Raw genomic sequence first — 17,702 nt, 5'->3', positions numbered from 1 at the left:
AACGTATAATTATTTTGTGTTTGATGTTCCACTTTACCTCTGTTTTGTAATACATACATATTAGGTTAAATGTTTATTAATTATAGTATATGATTAAATTGTTACTAATATAGTTTTCAAAGGTACAAGGATTATAATTTAGTACGCCATACGCGCGTTTCTTCTACATAAGACTCATCAATGACGCTCACATCAAAATAGTTATACAGCCAAACAAGTACAAAGTTGAAGACTAAATGTTTCCGTGTATAGATGTTCAAAATGTATGGTTAAGTCTTATCAATTGCGAAAATTAAGATGAAACCGATACTTGAATATTGTCAACTATATGTCTATATTTGAATGTGTACCATTTTCATACATAAGTATTTAGTCATATCAATTTTATTGAAATATAATTAGAATTTCCGTAAGGAAATAAATATTTTCTAATATATTGGATTGAAACTATAAGTTTAAAAAGTAAAATGTTGAATAATATTATCTTTGCATTTCTTACATGGCATATATCTTTTGGGAGTAAGTATTCTAATATAAGTTAAAATTTAAGACATATTAGGTTGAATGAATTCATACTGCTGTTCAGAATACCATATATTTTGATAATACGGTTGAATTGATTTTAATTACATTTTGTACCATGTTTTGGAAGACGTTCATGTCTGTATCTTGGCATTGTACAATGTCATGCTTTTCTTTTACTATTAAAGGCATCTTTACACTAAATCCATCGGATGTTTTATGTGTTCCGATTGATATTTTAGTCTTTGATGCATGCATTTTATAATTTGTAATTGGATTTGAACTAGATATAAGTTACTGCAAGTACTCTCAGATGGTTTTTTTGTTGCTGGACTGAATAAATATCCTGGCACGTCATGTCTGTGTTTTGTTTAATGTATTTCTGCTTTATTTCGATAGGATGAGGTAAGCCCTTTTCAACTGATTTTTATTGTTGATTCTATATCTTGAGCTGTACTGTTAAACCACAGCCCTAGGTCATGCAAGGGTTTGTGCGTTCAAAACTAGTTAAACCCCGCCACATTCTGTATGTGCCTGTCCCATGTCAGGAGCTTTTAATTGAGTGGTTGTGGTTTGTTGATGTATGTCATATTTGTTTTTTCCTTAAATTTTTTTTTACATAAAGCAGGCAGTTAGATGTCTCGTTTGAATTGCTTTTCATTTGTCATTGCGGGGCCTTTTAAAGCTGATTATGGAGTATGACTTTTGCTCATTGCTGAACGCAAGATACTGACCTATAGTTATATATTTCTATGTATTTTGGTCTCTTGTAGAGAGTTGTCTCATCGACAATCATACAAAATCTTCTTAGTTTTTTATGTATTGAATTTGTTCGTATGAGATACCTAACTACCTCACTATATATTTTATTGTCAAAATAAAGGCAACAGTAGTAAACCGGTTTTCAATTCGGAGAAAACAAATCTTGATTACAAATAAACACATCGAATATAGGAGGCGAACAAAGAAACAACCGGAACACTCAACTGAAACAAAAGAAAAAAACGCCAACATTCATATAAACGAACTATTTTATTACAAATGCCATATTCCTAACTTGGTACATGACATTTTAAGAAACAATGGTGGGGTTGGATCGGGTTTAATTCCTAGCCAGACCTCCTGCTTCATGACAATGTTATATATTGCTAAAATAACAACACTTAGTACGTGAGAAAAACCACAAACACATGCAAAAACATTCATCACAGAGCAACTCACACACAAATAATATAATAGTCTATACAACATGCAAACAGCCGAATGACAACGAACATATTCCATCAACGATAGACACCACAGGATATCAAAACAGTGACGCGCTTACGTTACTAACATGCAATCTGGAAAAAATTGAAAACAACACGTTGAATAATTGCTTGCGTCCGAAGAGCTTCTCTGGATTTACCTTCATCAGGAACGCTCAAAGCCAAACATGTGAAATCCGAAGATGTATAAGTATAATCACAAAAATACTGAACTCAGAGGAAAATCAAATCGGAAAGTCCTTAATCACAGGGCAAAATCAAATGACAAAACACATCAAAAACGAATGGACAAGATCTGTCATATTCCTGACTTGGTACAGGCATTTTCAAATGTAGAAAAAGGTGGAATAAAACCTCTCATTTTGTACGACAGTCTCATCAAATTCCGTTATATTTACAAAGATGCGTAAACTAAACAGACATAATAAATAAAATAGTCTAATAAGTACCGAAACCGTTGAAGAGCTATATGTCTAACATACCTTAAAGTAATAGCCAAATTCATCTAAAGCCAACTTTGCCTCAGGGAGTTGAAACCTTAGTCTCTTAATAATTTCAAAATTTATAAACGGACAATTTTAGTAAAGTTTGTTAAATCATGACAATACCGAGGTACTGACTACTGAGCTGATGATACCCTCGGGGACTGATAGTCCACCAGCAGAGGTATCGACCCAGTGATGTAAAAAATTGAAAACAACACGTTTAATAATTTCTTGCGTCCGAAGCGCTTTTCTGGATCTACCTTAATCAGGAACGCTCTGGAACTTTATACAATTATTTTATAATGCTCGTCCGAACACTTTCATGACAATGGTGGTGTTGAAAGTCAAGTTTTGAATTATTTGTCGTTTACTTCTTTTTTTTTAAAAATATAATTGTAAAATGATTAACAAAACCTATTCCAAAATATTCATCAAAACCAAATTTCTGTAAAGAACAAAAGACATTAAATAGACACATTTACAAAGTGAACCAAACTAATGTTTTACAGCTCAACACATACGGACATTATGTAATGGACGATATGAAACTTTGGGATGTGAGCCAAATTTCATCTACATAACTGATGTTTTCTATGGACGAGACACCAGTTTAATATGCCAGCCAGGAAGTCATTCATATTGTTCATCTAACAAAACAGAAAATATTATACGACAAAAATGTGATGGAAAATCTGTGTGTTATGTCTCTGTTTACCCTGGAGTTCTACAAGGCAGTAATTGTAGATACGCTAATCCTTATCTTCGAATACGTTATAAATGTGGAAAGTCTGGTAAGTGACATGTTTTATACTGCTGTTGTAACTTTGTTATTTTTCGATGTAAAATAAAGATAGATATGATTTAATATGCCTTAAACCAAAACAAAAAAGAAACAAAACAAAACAATAGAAATAATAACAGAAGCAAACAAAAGTGCAGACTACTTGGTTCATGACACCATCGAGGAGGACAACTCTAACACCACTAGCTGTTAAGAACTCAGTATATAGACCAGGATTACAATTTTATATTCCTGACGCGCGTTTTGTCTACAAAAATATCATCAGTGACGTTCTAATAAAAAAAAAGTTAAAGAAGAAACAAAGAACAAAATAAGAGTATCCCGGACCCAAAATTCTAAAAAGTTTTTGTCAAATACTGCTAAGATATCGGTTCCAGGGGTAGAATGTTCTTTATCGTTTGAAAAATTCTTAGTTTTGTAAACAGTTAATGTATAATTATGGCCATGTCATTAATAATTTGTATCATCATAGACCTGCTGACTACTGGGATGCAGGTGATATATTCGGGGAAGAAGCCTTAACCATTATAAATGTTATCATCCATTGCTCGTTATCTAAAAATGCGATGTATGTTACGCAAAACATTACAACTAATAAGACCCCTGCAATGTATCATTGGCACAATCTAATATGATAAGGTATACTTTTACATCACAGCAGTATGTTTTACTGAAAAGTTGTTAGAGAAGTGGAAGTGACGTTAAAAATTTAAAACAACACGTTTAATAATTCTATTCGTCCGAATGAGAACATTTAAATGAGATAAAGATAGAATATAACACTTTCGCAAGTTTTTCAATTTTTTATAGACTAAACATCCTATGTTTCTTTGTAGAGGTTTCTGTAACTACTGCATCTGCTTCAGATGGTAACACAAGTAAAACAGATGCCACCTCAATTAATATTGCAGTCACAGGTACACATAAATGTAACCATTATACATTGTATTGGGAAATACATTTGACATACTGTATTTGAATTGTGAGTAATACTTAATTTGGACTATAAATAGTTGATGTTATATTTTATAATGAAATTAAGATTTAGTTCAAGCTTTTATATTGATGAATAGTGTTATTCATCATGAATGTTTCAAACAGGACATTTTGAAAAGTCTGAACACTACCTTTAGCTTGCTTTCTTCTTAATCCAATAGGTAACATATACACAACAAGAGATGGGGTGGTAGATGGGATGACTATGCAAGGTATAAAAGGTCAGTAGATTGAAGCTAAATATATTAAAGACCGATTGTGTACATCAAGATAAAACATTGCAGTTGTTTGCTCCAGCAATTCTATCGATGTAACATATGTACAATAATAGTTATCAAAGGTACAAGGCTTCTAATTTAATACACCAGAAGTTCGTTATGTCTACATAAGACTCATCAGTGACGCTCGGATCAAAATAGTGATAAAGTCGAACACAAACAAAATTCAAGAGCATTGCGGACACCGAATTCCAAAACGTTGTGCAAAATACGGGTGAATAATCTATGAATAGGATGAGAAAATCCTTAAGTTAGTATTCAAATAAAATTAACAAAAAACAAGGATTTTTCATTTTGTATTTGTTCACTTTTTACGTTGAAATGGATGACCCATGGAAGTAAAATGGATAAACTAATAAATGGTACAAAACTTTTGATCTTCAACGTCCAGACGTAATTTTAATTTTTTTCGTGCATAAAGCCATTCATCATGAAAATAAGGAAAATTATGTGATATGATAAACAATTAAAATAAACTAGACAAAACATTTACTGAATTTAATCATCGGTATGGGGACGTCATTCGTAAATATAAATCAACATGAAGTCATCTTATACTTTCAGGTATTTCACATCCAATTTTTATGGTAATATTCTTTACAAAACACAAATATGTTGGCATTTATTTCAAAAGCTAACCAAACCTTTATACAGACTTATTCAGAAGCGATATAGTTGCGATGTCAGGTTATTAAGAATGGCATATTTTGGTATCAATATTAATTCACTCATTGGGTCTTTGCATCGAAAATAAACACATTTATCCTCAAACCAGTTGTTGGCATGCTACACTTTATTTTCTCTCAAATTTGTTGTGATGGTATGATACAAAACTCCTAACGGGAGGGATGGTGCTTGATTTTCATTTGATAAAGACATAACCTTTCAGTCAGTTTAATTGAGGTCTGGAGCTGGCATGTCAGTAGCTGCGAGTAGTCCTTTGATTATTTATGTATCATTGTCATTTGTTTAGTTTCTTTTGTTACCTATTCTGACATCGGACTCGGACTTTTTTAACTGTGTTTTACTGTGCTTATTACTGTGTGTTTCGTAATTCTACATTGGTTAAATGTATAGGGGAAGGGTTGAGATCTCACAAATCCTGTTTAATCCCGCCGCATTTTGGCTCCTGTCCCTGGCCTTCGTTAGTCCTGTATGCTTTTTAATTTTAGTGCATTTATATGTTTCGGATTTTTGTATGACGTCCGTTTACACTGAATTAGTACACATTATAATATAGGGGCCAGCTGAGGCCCAACTCTGGGTGCGGGGATTTCTCTCCTCGTTGATTATTTTTTGGTGGGCTTCAGCTGTTTATCTGCTCTTCGGTCGGGTTGTTGTTCATTTGAGATATTCCCCATTTCCATTTGTAATTTTGAATTTGCTCTAATACTACTTTTGGGTACTATGATATGTTTTCGCTTGCACAATTGAACAAATAAGAATGAAATACAAAATGTATATTACTTATCTTACTTTGGGAACAATTTCCATTGGGTAAATCTAAGATCAGATTTAAAACAGAAGAATCATTAATTATCAATGAGACAATTTTACAGGAGACCATAACACACAGAAATCAATAACTTTAGGCCACTGTACGGCTTTCAACAATGAACACAGCCCATACCGCATAGTCAGTTTTGATCAATGTAAAACAATTCAAACGAGAAAACTAACGCACTAATTTCCGTACAAAATAATGAGCAAAACAAATATGTAACACAGCCACAAACAACAATCACTGAATTTATAGGCTCCTGACTTGGGACAAGCACATACATACAGAATATGGCGGGGTAAAACATGTAAGTGGGCGCCAAATCCTTCCTTAATCCTGGGACAGTGGGGTAATAGACAATACAAGAACTGTACAAAACAATGAACAAACAACGCAAAGGGTCAACAGCAACGAACAACAACCACTCAATAACAGGCTCCTGACTTGGGACAGGCAGATACAGAATGTGGCGGGTTAAACATGTTAGCGGGCGCCCAACCCTCTACTAAGCCAGGACAGTGGTGTAACAGTAAGAGCACACTATAAAATTTTGTTGAAAAAGGCTTAACTCATCAGATGTATACACATGGGAATACATATAATAAAAACATAGAATGGACGCGGCCGGGTACATCCCAACAACAAAAATACAAAAAGTGCAGATCTAGGAGTACTCGCAGTAAGTGACATCATGTTCAAAGCCAATATCAACTACGAAAATAAAATCATGCATCTAAATCAAGTTTGTGTACCCGGATCAATAACATTGTCATATCAATTACAACGAGACCATCACAGTTATTGCATCAGTTTAAGTCTTTTAAATATTTGAATTAATGTTTAACCTTTTTTTGGTTATTTATCTTGGTTCGTTGCACAATTTTTTTATTTCAATTTTTTTTTTCGCAGGTGAAACATCGGAAACAAATAGTATATCCATATATTTCAAAATATCCATGGTGAGTTGTGGAGCTGTTTTCATAATTCTGATTGCAATTGCCGTCTTCCTCTTTGCACCATGTCGTAAAACGAAACAAGCAAAAAAGAAAGAATCGAAGATGGCAGCTAAAACTTTATGGATATAAAACAACTGGACAATTTCTTAGAAACCTTATATTCCATGCACTTTAGAAGACATGAGTATAAGAGTTCAATTTATTCCTACAAATACGAAAGTATTTTTTTTGATTCGGTTTATATATAACAATACATACATAAACTCTTGAGAGCTTTTTACTGAATATGAATAACATGTCTATTATATATATAACATATATGTTTGAATATATACTGTACCACTAGTTGTTCCTTACCTGATATATGTGCAATGTCTAAGGAAAGACGACACCTGCTGCTTAAATATTGATATCTCCTTTAAACACATCAAAGTATAATTTTTCATATGAAATGATCCTTTAGACAAGCTCGAAGAAGATTTTTTACGTTTTTTTCAACTGATAAAATAAAATGCATTCATTTTGTAATGTGTCGATAGTCTTATGGGACTTGTTTATAATAAAATACATATTATATTACTATATTACTAAGTAATTATCCAGATTTTGAAAAAAAAATGCAACTGGTTAATCTTTGATGAAAGTCACGTTTTATATATGTTCCCAAATATAGGGTACCATATTTTGTGTAAAACAAATAGGACTGTTCATTTTTATCGGAAGATGCTTCCATTTCAACCAAATATCATGTACAAATTTTACCTTTGAAAGTGATAGATAGTTAGATATAAGCTGTATAACACTGACCAAGTAAATTTGAAATCACTGCGGTAGGGAATTGCATTAGGAGACGTGGAAAAAAAACTTAATTTAATACCCCCTTTCCAAAGAAAAAGACCACGAAATATTAAATACACGATATGTAAGGACAAAAACCTGGGACATGCTCTATACTATTCTCATCAAAAATGCACATAGTCTATACATAATGCATATAAATTATACAAAAACGAACAACGATTTGATATCAATACGTGACAATTACATAAAGATGAAAACCAAAGCTGCAACATAAAATGACCAAAAATTCAGAAAACAAAGCATTTGGCCATGACAAGAACATAAATATGAAATGGACCATATGGTTTAAAAACTACATGTCTTTTGTAACTTTTGGTTAGTTTACATATTAATTTTTTTTTCTCTTCCAATAATTAAATATTTCGTGTAGGCTTTTTAATGTTTTACGCTATTACATTACATATTCATAGTGGCTTTACATTGAAAATGATAATTTGAAAACTCAAGTTGTCTCTCCTTAAATAGACATTTCTCTCTGAATACGTTTTTTTTATTGAAATTCGTGTCATGTTTGTTGTATAATTTTGGCTGTTGTCGCCAAATCAATATCACGTTTAATAGTTATCACAGTTACCAGGCTTCTAACTTAATAAGCTAGACGCGCGTTTCGTCTATTTAAGACTAATCTGTGACGCTAAGGTCAAAACAAGTACAAAGTTGAAGAGCATTGAGGACCCAAAAAGTTGTGCCAAATACGGCTAAGGTAAACAATGCCTGGGATTAGAAATTCCTTAGTATTTTGAAAAATTCATACTTTTATAAACAGGATAACATATAATTGATTTACATTGAAAATGATTCCCCGTTTCTTTTTTAATCCATTATATTTGTAAATATTCAAATGTAGACAAGAGTGAATGCAGAAATGTGAATGGAATTCTACAAAATCCACACGTTGTTGCTTTTTCATTGACGTTTATCTCGATTCTACTTATATAGGAAAACCAATGAGCTCGTATGAAATGTAATTCACTTTATACATGTAATGTACAAAAATGTATATACATATAACATGACCTCAGCAAGTTTGTAATTTCCGTTTAAGAAAATTTGTGTCGAAATTTAGTTTTTGATAAGAAAAGTAGTCACAAACAGCTTCCTTTAATCGTTGCTAGAGGTAAGTGTTTTAAGTTGAAAAACTTGTTTAATGCGTTTTTGCATTTCATGTGGCTCATTTACTCAGCATTACATACATTGTAGTCCCGTTTTGTAATTTAAAGCAAGCTTGAAAACAATTAAACCAAAAAGTTAGTTGATAATAAACTTTTGATGCTGACGTAAGAAAAAAGCTTTTCTAGACACACCTTCATCAATAACGTTCCCGCAAAAGCAATGGTAACTGGAACGGCGAGGAATCGTGTCGATAACAATTCAAGACGATGCATATTTTATTATTTGACTGATGTATTTGAAAGAAACATCTGATCACATGACCCATACCTAAGGGTGTAAATTCAGGTTTAAATATAGGGTACAAATATAAAGAATAAGGAAAAATAAACCAACCAATTGAAGAGTAGAGAATAGTGAGGAAATGAAATATAAAAAGGAAATAATGAATAAAAACTAAAATGTTTGCGATGAATGGCCTTAAACATTTAAAAATACAGAAATAAAGGACCCCTATCATGACCCTCACACCATAATTTCTATACCGAAATACTGTAAAATTAAGTAATGTTGTATCTTCTGGTGTTAAACATATGTTGAAAGCCAAATATTTTATTCATACCAACTTCAAAACACATTTTAAATCACGTAACATACCCCCTCCCCCCTTATCCGCCCCAAAAAACAAAACAAAAGACAAACAAAAAAAGATTGGCAACTGTGCTGTTTATTTTATATAAATAATTACAAACATATGTCTTGGATTTCACCTCCTCACCTCTACTTAACGTGACCGCGTACATCCAACACAACTTGACTTTTCTGATCGGGTTCCATTAATATATCCCCCAGAACTAGAATTAAAGAAACAGCGGACACGTCTTTGACATACCCCATCAACTCAGTACCAGTGTCTATGACAAACGAGACGATTTTGATTATGAAATTGTCTAGTTCCCCCACCTTTGTAGTAATATACTAACTTCATCGGAACATTGGATATACATTTCCAAATTGATTCGGCATTCAAGAGCTTGTAGCTCCTACTTAGACTTTGTAAAACGTCAACAGTGTCTGAGCAGAAAATTGACGAACCGCGGTCCAGGGATATGTCAATGAGCGGCTCGTCCTATTTCTAAAAACAATTCATCGGAAATTACCAAGACCTATCAATTTCACAAATAATACACGATAGGTACACATAATGGGTTTTGACTTTGTTTGTCGTCTGAACAACGTGTTATATTATTCTTTTATATGCTTTTATAAATATGACTTTTACTGTTTAGTGTGTTTTTTGTGATATCCATTAGACGTGACTGTGTTCTTATTTGTAACATTTTTATTTGCTTTTATATTGATTAAGATTATAACACAAAGTTGACTACTGTATCACTATTTTTTACATTTTTACCTATTATCTTTGTTTGTTTTGTTCACACATAGTTGTCAATGTACTGAAATTTGAATCGACTGTCATACTAGTGAGAGCTTTAGATAGCTATAATACCATGTTTAGTCCACCATTTTCTACATAAGAAAATGCCTGTTCTAAGTCAGGAATATGACAGTTGTTATCTATTCGTTTCATCTGTTTGAGCTTTTGATTTTGCCATTTGATAGGACTTTCCAGTTTGAATTTTCCTCGGAGTTCAGTATTATTTTGCTTTAACGCTGATTGCCATAACAGAGTATCCTTGCTATATCTTAAAAATCTTTAATATGCTTGCAAATGAAAGAACTAACAAGTTGTAAGTGAATAAGTTCTTATTTGCAATTGAAGAGACTGTTCGGTAGGATTTTCGTTGTAACAGTGACCGTTAAGCCTGGACCATTTAATTTTCTTATTCTATTTTTGGGAGAGGGTTGATTGGTTTTTATTTCAAGCCGGATTTTTAACACGCAAACCAATCAAGAGTATTTGTTAACAACGTCATACATGTCACACTTGACAAGACGAGGAATATACTAGTATTCAAGGAACTGCACAGTCCATTTTTTTAACAGAATAGGGGCCAGATTATTTTTCAACCCCACCCACCCCGAAAATCAGTTAGGCCGCGCCTTATGATAAATACACATTTTATTAATGTGTTTAATGTAGATCATAAGTATAGACCTTTTAAGACAGAATTTTCTTATTATTTGCAAAATAAAGAAGATTTTACTATGCTTTTTTCAAAAATATGTTTAAAAGTATGGGTCACCGTGTTATTTTTAAAGCGATGAGTCGTTGAAAATTGCCTGAATTTGGTTAGTTTGTTCATGGAAAAAAAACATGTTTGTGTGAGATTTAATTTTGAAATAAGTTGTCAGAAGTAAGGTTTTTGTTATAGGTTTTCAAAAATTTTAAAAAGGGTGTCACCGAACTTGTCTTCTTGTAAAAATATTTTTAAAAAAATCCTATTAGTCCGGTATATTTTTTTTACTAAAAGAGTTATCTCCCCTTTAATGACTCATTTGAAAAAAATAATTCTAAAAAAAGAAAAGATATTTGTTTAAACATGTTTGCATTATACAATAAATCTCCAAGTTTTCTTTATATAAATAAACAGTCTTACCATTAAATTTCAAATCTGTCTCAAATTTGCAGATTTGGGCAAATAACTAGACGGATTTCGTATTGTGATTGTACAATCCAAGATGGCGGTATACCATGAATCTACCTTAATTTGATCATTGCCAAAACATTCAAATATATTCTCCAAAGACATCTATCCTGTAAGGAAGGACAGTTAAAAAATTTAAATTCAAATGTTTGTATTTTATTTGTTTTTATCTTTCAATAGATACCTTTTGCTTTAAAATTGATGAGATATGTGTTTCTATAATGTCTTAACAGGTTAAAAATGAATTGGGATGAATCAGAACAGCTTGGTGATCCGGAAGACGCAATTACCACTGCAGATAATGTATCTAGAACGATAAAAGTACAGGATGTGATTACCATGGAAATGCCAATCAAACAACAGGTAACTGTTCGGTTACCGCATGCAGCAACAATTGAACTGGGTCCATCTGTGGGTCTGACGAAGACTGTCACTATAGAGCCCGGTCCGACTTTGGGACTGACGAAATCCTATTCTTCAACTATTGAGACAGGTCCAACTCTAGGGATGTCGTTACCCCAGTCCGCTTCTGATGATAATGGTCCGATTGCAAACTTAACGTTACCTTCATCGGATAGTCAGAGCAATCCACCTGAGCCACCGAAAGATGTTGTGTTTAAACGAGTGAAGAATCCGAAATTTATAGAAGGCGTCAAGGTAACAGGAACAATTGTATACCCTGGTTTTAACGTGTTGCACGTCGGTGTCTCTCCAATAAACGGAACAAAAGCTTGGATATATGGCTGTAAAAAGTTTAATTTAGTAGACATAGAAAAGGGTGAAATAATAAATAGTTATACTCCTTCTGTAATATTTTCTGATCTATTTTCTGTCGATGAAAATAATGTTATTGTTGAGGAGCTGATGGGGAAAAGTTTAATGAAAATACATATCAAAGAAGACGGCAGCATGGATGTGGAACCTTTAATTAAAACCTCAGTTTCAAAACGAGGCAATGAAGATAGCAATACGGAAGAAATACTTAAACATTCTATCTCTAAATCGGGATATTCTTTAACCTGTATCATGCAAAAGCGAACTTGTTGTTGTTTTTGTTGTTTTCCTAAACGAGTTTTGATGATAAAGCGTCATGATGCAAACGGTCAACTAATAATGCAAAGAAAGCTACAAAAAGACGGTAAAAACATATTTGAATATTCGATTGACTCCTTGAAGATAAATGGGAACGGGGATGTCTGCGCAGCCGGATCAAACAGCAGTGAAGATTCAACAAAGGGATATAATTTCCTAGCAGTTTTTACTGAACAAATTAAGTTCCGATTTTTTTATCCAAAAGGATTGCGTTCTAGCGCTAAAACTGGATTGTATGATATTGCAACAGATCCTAATTGCAACATTCTTCTTGGATACTGCAGTGAAATTGACATAATAGATTGTAATGGTGTTTTTCTTTATTCTCTGAAAGCAAGTTTTGGAATTGATGGAGAATCGCGGCTACTTTCAGTAGACCACGAAGGCAAGGCATGGATATGCACTGAGACTGGCCGAGTAGTTGTTATAGAATATGCTACATGGGAAATTACTGAAATGAAAAAATAAGCGATTTAACGTTAATTTAACAATTTCCTCGTTAAAATATAATTCCCTTGTTACTAGATATTTTTTTTTTTGTCTTAGCAATAATATAATGTTTTGCGAATGTATATGAAGTGACCTTATATACCCTTCGTCAATTCACCGATCAAGACAAAAGGAGAGAGTTTATCCTATATCTATCAAAATAGTTTAACCATGCATATGTTATTGTGTTTTTCACAATCTAGATATTCTTTATTTTTTTGTACTGTAAAAAGTAAATCACAAAAATACTGAACTTCGATGAAAGTTCAAAAAGGAAATTTCCTAATAAAATGACAAAATCAAAAGCTCAAATACATCAAACGAATGAATAACAGCTGTCATATTCCTGACTTGGTACAGGTATTTTCTTATGTTAAAGCGAACATGTTTTTGTTTTTCTTTTCAACGAGTTGTGGTTATAAAACACGATGATGCCAATCTTTCAATAACACACTTAGAATATTTTTATTTAGCTGAAAAAAAAAAACATGTAGTATTCTTTTTCCACTTGTAGTTATTTTTTTTTCACTTATCTGATTTTTATGCACATATACATATCGATATATCATTTATTATAAATTCATCATATAAATTTGTGTTTGTTGTGGTGCAAAGTGGCACGATTAAGTTTGTTTTAAATTTGTTTAATAATTTGAACAACATGTAATTCTGGAATCAATACAGGCTCTTCAAAATTACAATGTTATTTTTTTAAAACAATAAAAACAAGCTACATTTACATACAGATTATGACACATTGTCGGAAATATGTCCTTCCTATTAATTTGTCGTTTGGGAAACTTGTAAATTACAAAAGCAATCTGCCTCATTTTCATTTTTTACATTTTGATAAATGCATTTATATAGATGAACAGGGCCTACGTTTAACAGGTAAATAGATACAGAAATATTGTGATAATTTACATGTTACAAAATGGCTATGTATCTTTACATACTAGAAAGGTTAAGGGGGTAAACATGACATATATTTGTGCTTTATATTGTTTCACTTCTTCGTTTATTTTTTTGTTAACATAGAGGAAACGCTTTAATTGATAGAATTTTAGATTGTTGGAAAAATGTAACATCCTTATTAAAGTTAAGAGTAAATCAGACCAACAAAAACAAAAGATCAACACGGCAACAATGTTTTGCATATATTATAGTCCGCTCGGATGCATGTTTTTAAATAACCATAACATGTATATCGGAGCAATGAAATGAAAGACAAAATTTCAGAGCAACAAATCCAAAAACTTTAAACAGAAGAAGCCAAAAAACCAAAGACATTAAGCTGTAGTTCTAACAGTTGACACGTAACTGTTAAATTTATCACTCGACATGACAACAAATTAATTCCACTTATATTCAAAAAAAGATCTGAGCCATCGCCAAAATCTAGAGTGCAAAAGCATTTCTAGTACACTCATTTGTAAAGTACAAAACAATACAAAAGAGTCATTTAAACTATGATACTAGAATCGAAGTTTAGACATCTTGCAGATGGTACTTTCGAATATTAGAGCCAATCCGTCAACACATTTCACTGCACTCAACACTCAAGTTTGGGAGTTTTGGGATCATAACTATCTTCAGTGATATTGTCATTAATTAAACGATGGAAAGGCCAAATAATTTAAAACAAATTGAATTGTACTAACATATTCCATATCATTACCTTGTAGGCTCATGACTTTTAATTCAAATGGCTTGGTTCAGATCCCTTCTTACAAAAAGTTACAGTGATATTATTCCAAACAGGCATATTTGAAGAATAAACAGTCAAGTGACGGAAAGTAATAATATATCACACAAAAAAAACAACACCTTAACCCAACATGGATAAGCCATTCGTCACCTCATCTCCGTCCATAGATGATCAACACAAAATATCTCTTGAATTCTCTTCCAGATCAGGAGTTATTCTTAAAACTGATGACACTGGGTCTGTTCGGATAAGACAAGAATCCTCTCTAGATAATGATGTAGAAATCAAAACAACTATTTCATGCAAATTAGATTTTCAAGATATTTCTGGAATTTCAATTGTTAGTCCAACAAAAGCGTGGATTCATAATCCTCAAAGATTGAGGCTAATTGACATTGAGACCGGTCGAATCATTCGATCTTTCAAAACAGACATTATACTTCGCTATGTAAATGCCTTGAGTGATACTGCCATACTGTTTTTGTCGAGCAATGAAATTTTGAGGTTAAACATAAATGATGACCAAACATGTCATTTTCGAACGCTATTGGATGTTTCCGAAGGTGATAATGAAAGAACTCAGAAAAAACTAAATGTTTTCACGGTCTCACCATCAGGCGAATTGTATGTTTGCCTTACTAACCAGTGGGCATGCGCATGTTTTTCCGGAGAATTTTCTAGCATTGAACGATTTAGCATGGACGCAAAGCTTCTCCAAAAAGGTAAAATTAGAAATAAAAGAAACAATGTAATATGTAATGTGTATGCTATAGTAGTGAACAGTCACGGCTATATTTGTATTGCCGGAGAAAAATTTGAAAGAGATGGTGAAGTTTGCGTGGTAATTCTTGATTCGCAATTTCGTTTCCGCTCTTTTTACGATATCAATACTTTTATTCAAGAACATATTCCGTCAACACTTGCCACAGATATGAATGATAATTTCCTAGTTGTACACACATTTAAGGACAGGGTTAGACCATGGGATGACCCTCACTGGAGAGCTAAGAAAAGACAAGATATAACTTTTGTGTCCGTAATTGATGAAAATGGTCAATTCTTATTTCACCCATCGATAGAAGAGGTTCCAATGAACGGTGTAGTAAAGATTTGTACGTTAGACAAAAGTGGTAAAACATGGCTGATTAGTGACACAGGTGAAATCATTATTTATGTGTTTGAGGGCTTGGTAAAAAGAGATGAAGAAGAAGAATAACAAAAGTTTCTCGTCTTATGGAGGGCTTTCACAGACTTTGATTATAAGTTTATATCATTAAAGAATATATGTTTTCTAGTTTCAGTTTTGTTAATGTTTTCCTTAAATGTCCTACCTGCTTTGTCATAAACTATGTCCTTACTGGCATAATTTTACCATTTGCATTCTATTACCATGTCCTGCAACTTTTTTTTTGGAACCTCGTAAATACCAATTCAAGAATATTTCATTAAAGTACAATATACTTCAAAGAATGGTTGAATTCAATTTTAACCATTTTTATCTATCCTCATGTTACTTATGTCTCTTAATGATAGAAGATTGTTCACGAAGTTGTCGTCTAGACAATACATATAAGAAATACATATTTGTAAACAATTATAAAAAGTTCCAATGTTTACAGTTTGAAAAGAACAACAGTTAAGGATAAACCACCTTTTAAATACATGTAACTGATAACAAGAATGTTAGTAATGTACAATTACAAATTTAACAACATAGGTCTCATATATGGACTTAAACCTAGCAAACCGGCGTTGTACAATCCAGTCAAGACAACTCACAATACATTGTCACCATAAAGAGGGACGAAATATACCAGAGGGACAGTCAAACTCATAAATCGAAAATAAACTGACAGCGCCATGGCTAAAAATGAAAAAGAAAAACAGAAAAAAAAGTACACATAACACAACATAGACAACTAAAGAATAAGCAACACGAACCCCACCAAAAACTAGGGGTGATCTCAGGTACTACGGAAGGGTAAGTAGATCCTGCTCAACATGTGGCACCCGTCTTGTTGTTCATGTTATGACAAATCCGGTAAATAGTCAAATACGATAGGCCCATTCATGAAAGGGAAGGGGATTGTAGCTACGACGTAAGAAACATATCCTATATCATCTGTGAAACGGTTATTCCATAACGGTAAAAAAAAAAACGTTCCGTAAAATTTAGGAAGGAACTCTTGGTTTAATGGCTTTCTTGTGACCAGCAGCCCTATATCAAGAAAATCGTGATTAAGAAATAATTCTTTCATGCCATGCTCTATGCTCATTTTAACATGGGTAGGCATTATATTTGTTAATAACTTAATACCGAGCGTTAGCGAGGTATTAAATGTTTACAAATATAATGCCTACCCATGTTAAAATGAGCTTAGAGCATGGCATGATAGAATTATTTCGATTCTAATAGGAATATTTTGAACTTTTGTACTTCGAAGCGGACCTTAAGTAGACGCTCGAAATGTCGCCATTTTGATTTCATGAACAAAAACGTTATGGAAAAATCAACAGTTTATTAAATAAAAGAACAGAAACATTTAAACTTACTTTTAGAATGTTTTTCTTTAATTTCCTAGCGAGAAACACCAACAAAAATGGCCATGTTGATCTCTGGCTTTGTTCAAAATTCATCTGACGTTGCAATTTCAATTGTGACGTCAATTACGTGCAGCCCATGTTTTATTCGAATTAGAACATGGCTTTGTACCCAAAGCTAAAGAAGAACGTCATATTAGAATAGGAAATACAAGCACGAAAATATCGTATCAATTAGGAGATATATACCACGTATGCAGGTGCTGCTGGAATGTTGCTACTTAGAAATGGAAAGTTCACTATTGGGAAGCTGAAATCATCTCTTTTGCCATAAAGTTTTGTTTTCAAACGACCCTCATTGTCAATTTCTAGATGTAAGGCAAAATAAGGATATTGCTAACTTCTCATCTTCCTGTATGAAGTCAGCCTCAATATAACAAAGAAACAAGTCGGCAATTTCTGGCTAATGTACAGAGTTAAACTA

The 17,702-nt window shown here is 32.7% G+C and overlaps 2 long non-coding RNA genes across 2 annotated transcripts; both read left to right on the top strand.

Annotated features, from left to right (window-relative positions):
• The first annotated feature begins 420 nt into the window (after positions 1 to 420).
• LOC143049327 (uncharacterized) lies at positions 421 to 7,387 on the top strand. Its single transcript, XR_012970180.1, has 5 exons — positions 421 to 519; positions 2,785 to 3,066; positions 3,914 to 3,994; positions 4,235 to 4,294; positions 6,762 to 7,387. It is a non-coding gene; the product is annotated as an uncharacterized LOC143049327 (long non-coding RNA).
• Positions 7,388 to 8,655: 1,268 nt separating this feature from the next.
• Positions 8,656 to 15,975, top strand: LOC143048330 (uncharacterized). The gene is made up of 3 exons (XR_012969791.1): positions 8,656 to 8,786; positions 11,622 to 13,860; positions 14,655 to 15,975. It is a non-coding gene; the product is annotated as an uncharacterized LOC143048330 (long non-coding RNA).
• The last annotated feature ends 1,727 nt before the right edge of the window (positions 15,976 to 17,702 follow it).

The sequence above is a fragment of the Mytilus galloprovincialis genome, chromosome 10 (assembly GCF_965363235.1).
Source record: "Mytilus galloprovincialis chromosome 10, xbMytGall1.hap1.1, whole genome shotgun sequence".
In the NCBI taxonomy this organism is placed as follows: domain Eukaryota; kingdom Metazoa; phylum Mollusca; class Bivalvia; order Mytilida; family Mytilidae; genus Mytilus; species Mytilus galloprovincialis.
The sequence above is the reverse complement of the archived record's forward strand: the minus strand, read 5'-3'. Positions and strand labels throughout refer to the sequence as shown.